Genomic DNA, 9,795 nt, shown 5'->3' with positions numbered 1-9,795 from the left:
CTGTTCCATGGAACTAGGAAGTATATGTATATCAGACTTAATTAATAAGGACTGAAGCAAAACTAGGTATTTTACTTGCACTTCTTAGATTGGGATACTTTCTCTTTTTACCTGTTGACTTTTGATTGATTCACTTTGGACTCTTGGCTTTAATATTTTACATTCCAAATTTCAATGTTTACCAAAAAAGCTGCTGGTATACAAAACACTTCTAATTTTCCTCCCCACCCAACACTTCTAATTTTCCTTTACATCCACCTCAAGTGCAGCCCTTTGACTGAATCCCAACTTCATAGAACAAACCCCCTTAATAAAAGGATTCGTTTTGTAAAACTTGGACTCAGTCAAAAGGCCACATCCAAGGACCTAGAATTTGCTCTGCTGAATTTGCCCCAGATGTCAGAATTCCTAGCTACAGCACCATCCATCTCTCAGTCTCTGTTTGCCTTCAAGGCTCAGCTCAACTGAGTAATATCTATCTGGCTTGGAGCTGGTGTAGCTTCTCAATCTGGCATTCCCCAAGTACTAGAACCAGCACATTTCTCCCTCTGCTCCTCTAATCCCTGTAGACCTCAAAAGTATAGAAAACCTCCATTCCCTGGGTATTGCCCCCCACTTCTCCCCATCCCCAATATCATCCTTAGAGCTCAGCCCTAGCTCTCCCCTGGCCCTAATCTCCTTTGCCCCTCTTTTCCACCCTACTCTTTGGAATCCCCCACAATTAATAACAAATACCCCCACTCATCCTCTATCTCTTCCCCTCACATTTTTCTTATCTTCTGGTATTCACTGAAACCTAGCTTTCTATTGAAGACACCACATTTCTTAGCACCCTATCCAAGGCTGGCTGCTCCTTTTCTCATGCCCTCTATCACACAGGACCAGAAGAAGGAGTTGGCATGTTCTTTGTTCCCCATTACCACCACCAATCAATTGACAAGCATTTATTACATGCCTTCTATGAGCTATGATCAGAGGAAACAAAGACACACACTTACTACCCCTTCTCCTTTAAAGTTCACTCTCTACTGTCAAGATCCTTGTTGTTGTCATCTGCGTCTCCAGATCACTTTTCCTCTTCCCACAAGTTCAGTACTTGGGACACAGTCTTTTTCCCCCCAGCACTGGCCTCCTGCCTTCTTAGTTCTTCAGTCTCCTTAACTTCAAAAATCCTATCTCCAATTTACCTCAGGCACAAAAAGGAAGAGTCATAGCTGAGCCCTATCCACTCCCTCCAGCTCTACATAAATCACTAATAACCTATAAATACTAACAACAATAGGGCAAAACAAACTCCCCAACAGACAAGTATCCTTTATTCCCTCTGTAAAAGGCATCTCATTTAATTCCACACCTTACTTGCGTTTTGTGTTGGAAAATTTTGATAATCATGATTATACTGTATTCATATGGCTTGAGCCTCCATACTAAAACAGACTATAATGTCAAGTTCAAGTCTAGACATCCAGTGGGTTTGCAGCTGATGTGTGCTGCCTCTGGCTTATCACCCTGACCTCATCCTTGATGGTTTTAGGCATCTCACACGATATGGATCCCTAGTAGTCTATCTTGGTTGGGGGGGCTGCCCATAAGGCATGAAACCTTGGGGATGACCGCCTGGGGCCAGTCAGCAGGATGGACACTGAACAAGCTCTGAAGACAGATCCAAAAAGGAAGTGCAATACGGTCATGGAAAATAAGTACTACAAATACATCGAAGCAGGTGGAGGAGTGTCAAGGTCAAGGAACAATTTGTTTAGAATTTAAAGTCTATGAGGAACATAAAATAAATCTACAAAAGTAAGTAGAAGACAGAGTAGGGAGAGCCTTACATGTCAGGCTGAGGAAAAGTTTTCTAAGAAAGGGAGTGACATGGTTAGATCTGTTACTTAGGAAGATCATTTTCACAGTCCTGTGTGGGACAGAATAGAGAGAATCTGAAAATAGGGAAACCAAGCAAGAGGTGGTAAGGCCCCCAAATAGGGCAGGAGCAAGTGTGACCAGAGTGAAGGAGGTGGAAATGAGGAATGTATAGAAAGACTTGGCAACTGACTGATAACAGGCAGTGAGGGAGATAGGGAGAATCAAAGGTAACTCAGAGGTTATAAATTTGTTGACTGAAAGAATGGTGGTGCCTTCAACAGAAATAAGGAAATATGGAGCAGGGATGAGGTTAAGGGAGGAGTAAATATATTTAGTGTGGAAATGTTGAGTTCCAGGTGCTTCTCATGGTAGAGATATCAGATTTTTGGAATCCAGGACAGAAATTCATTGGAATAGGTATTAAGTGCTTACTATAGGACAGGTATTGTGCTTAATGCGGGAGATACAAATAAAAGGAAATCACAGTCCTTGCCTTCAAGAAGCTTACATCCTATGAGAAAAGAAAACAAGAAAAGGGAAGTTGGAAAGTTGGGAGGAGGGTGGGGAAGGCACCCTCTTAGATATAAGATACCTAAGCTTAGATATACCAAGATACGTCTAGTTTAGATATATCAACAAGGTAGAGAAATCCAAAGAATGGGAAGAGACTGGAAAAAAGTAAGCCTTGCTTTGACCTCTCATGAAACAGTGGTTCAAGCTAAGGATTCATCAGTTGGGTGGGAGGGTGCCCCAGGGAAGATGTGGAGACAGCTCTAGGGTGGGAAGGCTGCTGCTGAAGAGGTAGAGAACTCTGAGGAGTGAGTAGAGCTAGGAGATGAGGATTTGGGAATCTTAGGGAGACTTGAGGGATCAGATCACCAAAAGAAAGAGGATAGGCAAAGAAGACAAGAGAGACCAGGAGAGAGCCTGGGGGACACTGTCACTAAAGAAACAGGACCTGGGTTGTGATCCAGCAAAAGAAATTGAGAAATGGGAATGATGATACTTACACCGACTTAATGGTGCAATTGTAAAGAAAGTGTCTTATTAACTACAAAGCACTAACTCAATGTGAGCTATTATTTTTCCCACAGAAACAACATTAAATGTGATGGCTTAGTGTAGCTGAAATAAGAATACTTTATAATTTGATAGCACTTATAGTTTGTTTTAGAAGTTTGTTTGTAATTATACTATATGGAGTACTTTTTGTTATGTGTACATAATTTATGTGATCGTTCTTTCCATTACATCTATCTATCTACATTTATCTAAACGTCAGGTATAGTAGATTTAATGGGTTCCTTTTCACACATCTTGTGTTCATACATCTGGAGAGTCCATGGCAGTGCAGTCTAGACCAGTAGTTTTGTCCGCAACAAGAACTCCCAGTGTGAAAACTCTCTCCACAGACGCAAACCAGCAACTTATCTCTAACTTAAATCTTTGAGATGTGCTTGGAGCACCTAAAGATAAAGCCATGTTTATACTGCTCATATATATGTAAGGGACTATATTTGAACACAGCTTTTCCTGACTCCAGGACTGATTCACTTATCTACTAAGCGTTACCTCTTTTTCCATATTTTATGTCATTTAATCCCCACAACCACTCTATTAGGTAGGAAAGGATTACTATTGCCTTTTTAGAAATGAAAAAACTGAAATTCAGAGTAAACTATTTTCCCCAGCTCACTGGTAAATAACAAAGCTAGATTGATGGGTAGAACCCAAGTCTTGGCACAAAACTTTCTCCATTATCCTTCCCTCTCTATTAGTACTAAACTTCAAACACATAATGGGTTAAATAGGGGTCTAAGGAAATAACTCCATGAATTATATAGCAAGTCTCTAAAAAAACAACAACTAGGCTGAGAGTCATCCTCACTTGGCCCTGTTTTCCAAAGGGATAGAAAGTCAGGATCACAGAAGCATGGATTTAGAACTGGAAGGAACCTTAGAATTCTTTGCGCTAGTTGCCTCATTTTACGAATAAGGCAACTGAAGAGGTAAAGTGACTTGTGTGGGGTCACACAAAGGTGGGCTCCAAACCCACAGTCTTCCTACTTACAGATTCTCTACACAGACTCCAAGTCCCAGAGCTGTGCCTAGTATACCATTACTATGTTTCAACATTTTCATCAAGGAGACTTCAATGTAGGCCTAAATGGTTCTTATAAAGATTTTATAGAGGTGAGTGAAGGACAGCTAGATTAGGAGACATTGATTTCTTCTCAGTTGCCTTTTTTGGAGGTAATTATACAGTCTATCATCTTGTCTATTTTGGGGCAACCCTCCCCTTGCTATTTTATAATACAGACCTACCTTGGCCAGATCATTCTTCAGACTAGGTGATCTCCAAGGGTCCTTTCAACTCTAAAGCCGTTATACTGCAAAACTAAGAAGTGAGAGTCTGTGTAGGGGAATGAAACAGAGAACCATTGTTCCTAAAAGAGTTAATGTGCTTCAGAAGCCCTTGTCTTACAGAGAGTAACTTATCTGCCAGGATCTGGCCCAATTCCTAGAATCTGGGTGGATGGTTTAGTGGGCGGAAGGGAGGCAGCAGCTGCCTGGGTTTACAACCATCTCTGATCCCACTTCCGAGGTTGCAGAGGTGAGCAGGGAAAGTGAACAGGTGGCTCCCGCCTTGGATGCGTCTTGATACAATGTCGGCAAGTGACTAGGAAAGAAAACACCTGTGGAGGAAATTGGCAGGTTGCTTTGGAGAGGGTCATCCCTGGTTTTGCTCCTTTTACAAGTTTTTGTGCCTGATTAACTCTTTCTCCTTTAAAAAAAGACCCAAACTCTTTAGCAGCTCCAGGCTCGTTTAGTTCCTAACAATCCCCTGCCCTTTTGTTCTTAGGAGAATTCCCCAGATTTGCAGATGATTCCCAAATCTATGTATCAAAACCTGTCTCTTTCTGGACTCAAAAAATACGTTGGGCATCTGTATCACAAATGTAAGGGGTTTCCCTAGAAAGAAAGTGGGGAGGAAACAAACATTTATTAAGCGTGTGCTGTGTGGCAGGTACTAGAGCTAGATACTTTATAGATGTCTCATTGAATCCTCATAACAACACTTTGAGGTAGGTGCTATCATTATCCCTGTTTTGCATCTGAGGAAACTGAGGTAGACAGAAGTTAAGTGACATGTCCAGGGTCCCATAGCTAGTAAGTGCCTGAGGCTGAATTTGAACTCAAGTCCTCCTGACTCAGGGTCTAACTACTCTCTCCTATGTACCATCCAGCTGAAGGGCAGAGCAGTTCCAACTTTATTAACCACCCTGGGTGCTGTCTTTGGGATCTGGGACTCAAGGGAGTAAAGACATATGTTGGTTGAGATCTTGTATCCAAAAGTCACCTTGTTTCCCAGACCTGGGATATGAATTTCTGTTGACCTGCCCACTAAATTTTATACAGTTAATGATGAAAGAGATGCTACCATGCTATTTGTTGATTCTATATAGTTCTCTGTAGAAATTACGGCAGGTGGAAGCAGGTAGAAAAAGTCTGGAAGAACTGCTGCTACCGCTGACATTTTTTTTTTGATGGTAAGAGATCCAGAACTATGATTTAATTGATCTTGGAACTCCAATATGGAAATTTCCTCCACTATTACGGAAGAGACAGAGGACAACCTGTAACTTATGTTCTTGTCTGCAGTACCAAACAGTGGAGGAGCTTGTCCATTTTTGGCTGCAAAGTGAGATTTTGTCACTTGGCAGGACTTCACCCAGGTTCTTCCTCACTCCAATGAGCTCAGTCCTCTAAACTCATTGCCAGAATACCTTTCATCAAAATTATTTCTGTATAAAACATATTCGTTTGCTTCATTTTCAAGAGCCTACTATGTTCAAAGCACAGAGAGGCAGCCTAGGATAATAGATGAAAAAAGATATAGATTCAAACCAAGTCTTTTATAAATACAACCTGTATGGCCATGGGAAAATCATTTAACCTCCCACTTAACTCTCTAAGATTATAAAGCCATTGTTGGTTTATACTGGTGGAGGGAGTTTCCTTATACAATAAAATCACAGGTTCAGACCAAAATATGGAAAACACTTTGCTTGGTGCTGGGAGAAATAAAAAGATAGAAAGGATATAGTCCTTACTTTGAAGGAGCTGACAATGCATGCTCTTTAATTTCATGGGAGAGCTAAACAGTCTTTTTTTCTACTATCTTGTAGTTAAATGGAAAGGACCCTGGACTTCAAGTCAAGAGACCTGGATTCAAATTCCAACTTTGACACTTGGGCACCCAGTGGTACAGTTCAAATCTGGCCTCAGGTATTTACTAGCTGTATGACCTTGGTTAAGTCATTTCACCTTTTTTATCTCAGTTTCCTCAACCACAAAATGAGGATAACAATAAAACTTAGCTCACAAGGCTGTTGTGAGAATCAAATTAGATAATATTTGTAAAAAGCTCTTAACACAATGCCTGGTAGCAGGCCTTATTTAAAGCTTATCCCTTTCCCTCAAATGGTTATGTCATTTCACCTTAGCAAGACTCAGTTTCCTTATCAGTAAAGCAGAGGTCATCATAGTTTCACTATCTACCTCAGATGACTGTTGGGAAGAAAGTACTCTGCAGATCTTAGAATGCTCCATAAATAAGAATTTTCTTTACAAATGGATCTTAAGCCAAAACAGTAGCACCTTGAAATCATGAAATCAAGAATTAAATGAACCAAAGCTTATGACCTACAGTATGACTGGAATATTCTCACCCTCAGCAAACAATTTTTATAATGTGTGCCTAATTTATCATCTTGATAAATCATATTTTTTTAATGATTTCATCAGTCCTTATTTACCAGTTGGAAAAGCAGGAACTTTTGTCCAGGACTCTAGTGGTTGGATGGCGGGCATGATGAGTAAAAGTGGATTGAAAATGAGATACAAGGAGCTCTGTTTTCATCCTTCTTCTTCTTCCCTCCACAGCCCCCTCCCACCTCCAATCCAGTCCTTCTCAGTGCCCCTTCTTCCTACTGCCTCAGCCAAAGTCTGTTCTTTATACAGCTGGGAATCCAAAGGAGAGCCCTTCAAAGAAAGCACAGATTATTGCCCATCTTCTCCAACTCCTGGGGAACCAAACACTCCAAAGTCAAGAGAAGTCACAGCACAATGCTCCTTTATGCCTTGCAGTGTGCTTTCTTTCCTGGCCCCAGCTGCCCCAACACTCTGTTTTTCCTTCGTCTTTTCTTCAGTGTTTTTTTTTCCAGTTGACTTAGTTATTACAGTGCATAGAACTGAGTGAGGAAAAGGCACTGAAGGTTGGGGCTGGCACAGAAACCTGGGCTCTGAGCATGGCCCACTCTTGCCATGCCATGACATCACTCAGGAGTTCATTGGTCACATTCCTGTTGATGGGAGCTCTTGGCCCTGGGCTCTCCGCTTACTTCCGTGATAGAAAACAGAGACAGTGGCTGTGTCTTGCCAGTCAGCTTCCCAGCCAGGATTCTGACACCACTCTGAGACATTTATAAAAAACAGTACAGTGCTTCATTTACTGGGCTGGGGGCTGGGGGTCGGGAAGTCTCTTCTTGGTCTAGGCAAAAAGTATAATGAAGCAGGTTTGGAACACTTCTTATCCCCAAAACAAACAAACAAACAGAACAACAACCCACATTTCCAATTAACAGGCAAAGAGTTGATTTTTAAGCTGAGTTGGGAAATGAACTGTCAAGAGTGGGGGCTAAATGGGCCTTTCATCAGTGCTTCAGATCCTGACTAAATCATCAGTGATTGCCAGCACCCAGTTGGGTCCTGTAAGGTTTGAGAGCCCAGAGACAGGATTGATCCCCATCTACATCCAGATTCTGCTCATTCAGCCAGAGATAGGCACATGGCTTCTGAGGTTCAATAAAATGGCAAAAGAAAGGAATTGGGTTAAAATTCTGACTCTGCCACTTCCTGCCTTTATGACTTTGGAAAAGTCCCTTAACCTCTTTGACCTCAGCTTTCTTGTCTGTAAAATGAGAGGTTGAATTCAATATTCCTTTTAGCTCTTTGGTGATTATCCTAATAAAATATTGTTTACATATAAATATCCATTTCTACTAACCCTCCAAAATTTGCTACAGTTACTTCAGCAAGTAAGAGGGATCCTTTGAAGGAGGGATAGATTGTAAAAGAGATCCAGGACCTCTCTCTCTTTGTCCTTCTCCCCTTTCCTTTCATCACTCCAGATCTCTTTCTACTCTTACATCAAACACTATACTTTAGGTGGCTGGAAATCCAAAGAATTATTCATTATCATGATGGTTCATTGTTCCTGAGTATTAGGGTTTTTTGTGGCTGGTACACAAGACATTAGAGAGCAAGTTTGGGTTAAAACAAGATGGGAGAGTTGCTTCCCCCAGCTGCTTTCTTTCCTTCTCTCCACATAAACCCTACCCAAACAGCCCTTTCCATTATGGTGGGGGAAAAAGTGGGACAGGGAAAATCAGAGATCATGTTTTTTGTCCAACTGACAAAAACTAAGAGGGACTCTTTAGGGCAATTTTGGGACCAAATGACCAACCAAGTTGCTGTCAATAATCTTACTTAGGCTAACAGATCCTTATTTAGACCATGAGGACAGTCATACTTACTTCTGATGAAGAAATAGCATGGGCCAAGATTCAAGGAGTGCTATAGATGGGAACCAAGGTGTGTTGGAAAAGGTTTCACTGCAGCTGAAACAGATTCCAAGTATGATTTATGGATCCAAAAACTGAACTCTGGTGTATGGGGGACCATGGCACTAAACCTGTTCCTAGATACTGACATTTGATTTATTAATTTTGGCAATATCCATTGGCCATAATGCCAGCAAAGTTACTATGATTGAAATGGCCCAAAATTTTCCTTCCTCTTGCCAGTGCCACATATGCCCTTTCCTTTCTGAAGAGGCAAATTCACTTAAAAATAATTAAGAAAAGATTAATGGAATTCTAGAGTTGTAATGAAAAATATGATCTCATTAGTAAGTCATGAGTTGAGGCTGGGCACTCTGTCAAATGTAAGCACCTATGCATAATTATTAGAATCTGATGTAAGAGAGGCTAATAATGGCATAAATTTAAAATTTTTTAATTGTTTCCAATTTTACTTTTGCAGTCCTGAAATCACTGGACTGTCCCATCTGTGTATTACCAAGAAACAGAATGAGGTCTTATCTCATCTACCAAAATCCACAGGAGGTGAGTAGAAAACACCTGGAATGTCCATATGAGAATGAAGAATATAGGAATGTAACTTTCTTCTATGCCCTTTCTTCAAACAGATAGATGGATACCCTCCAGAGGAGCCAATGAAAACTTTATTGTGATGGTGGTGGTGATGTTTCAGTCTTATTTGCCTCTTCATAACTCCATTTGGGATTTTCTTGGTAGATACTGGAGTTCATCTCATTTTACAGATAAGGAAACTGAGGCAAACAGGGTTAAGTGACTTGCATAGGGTCACACTGCTGGTAAGAGTCTGAGGTCAGATTTGGACTCAGGTGTTCCTGACTTCAGGCCCAGTACTCAATCCTCAGGTTACCTACCTGCTCTTAATCAAATCAAAACTAACACCATTGTTACTTTAACATGTATTATAAGGGGGTGACTACAGTAGAAATGCATATGTTATAGTATTCCTAATTTAGTAGAATGAGAAAAAGAAAATTAAGCACCTACTATGTGCCAGGCACTGTGCTATGAACTTTATAATTATTGTCTCATTTGATAATGGAGAATGGGTACTCTTCCTTGCCAAAGTGGCCTCTCTTCTTAGGTCTATGCTGCAATTATACTTATGATTATGTACAAATGTCCCAGTTTTAAAAAGGGGGAGGGATGTGAAAACCATAGGCCAGTGAATTGTGGCAAAATCCTAGAACATATTATTTAAAGAAGTATTAGTGAACACTTGGAAAAGAAAATGGTGATCACAAAGAGC

The sequence above is a fragment of the Notamacropus eugenii genome, chromosome 3 (assembly GCF_028372415.1).
Source record: "Notamacropus eugenii isolate mMacEug1 chromosome 3, mMacEug1.pri_v2, whole genome shotgun sequence".
Classification (NCBI taxonomy): Eukaryota; Metazoa; Chordata; class Mammalia; order Diprotodontia; family Macropodidae; genus Notamacropus; species Notamacropus eugenii.
The sequence above is the reverse complement of the archived record's forward strand: the minus strand, read 5'-3'. Positions refer to the sequence as shown.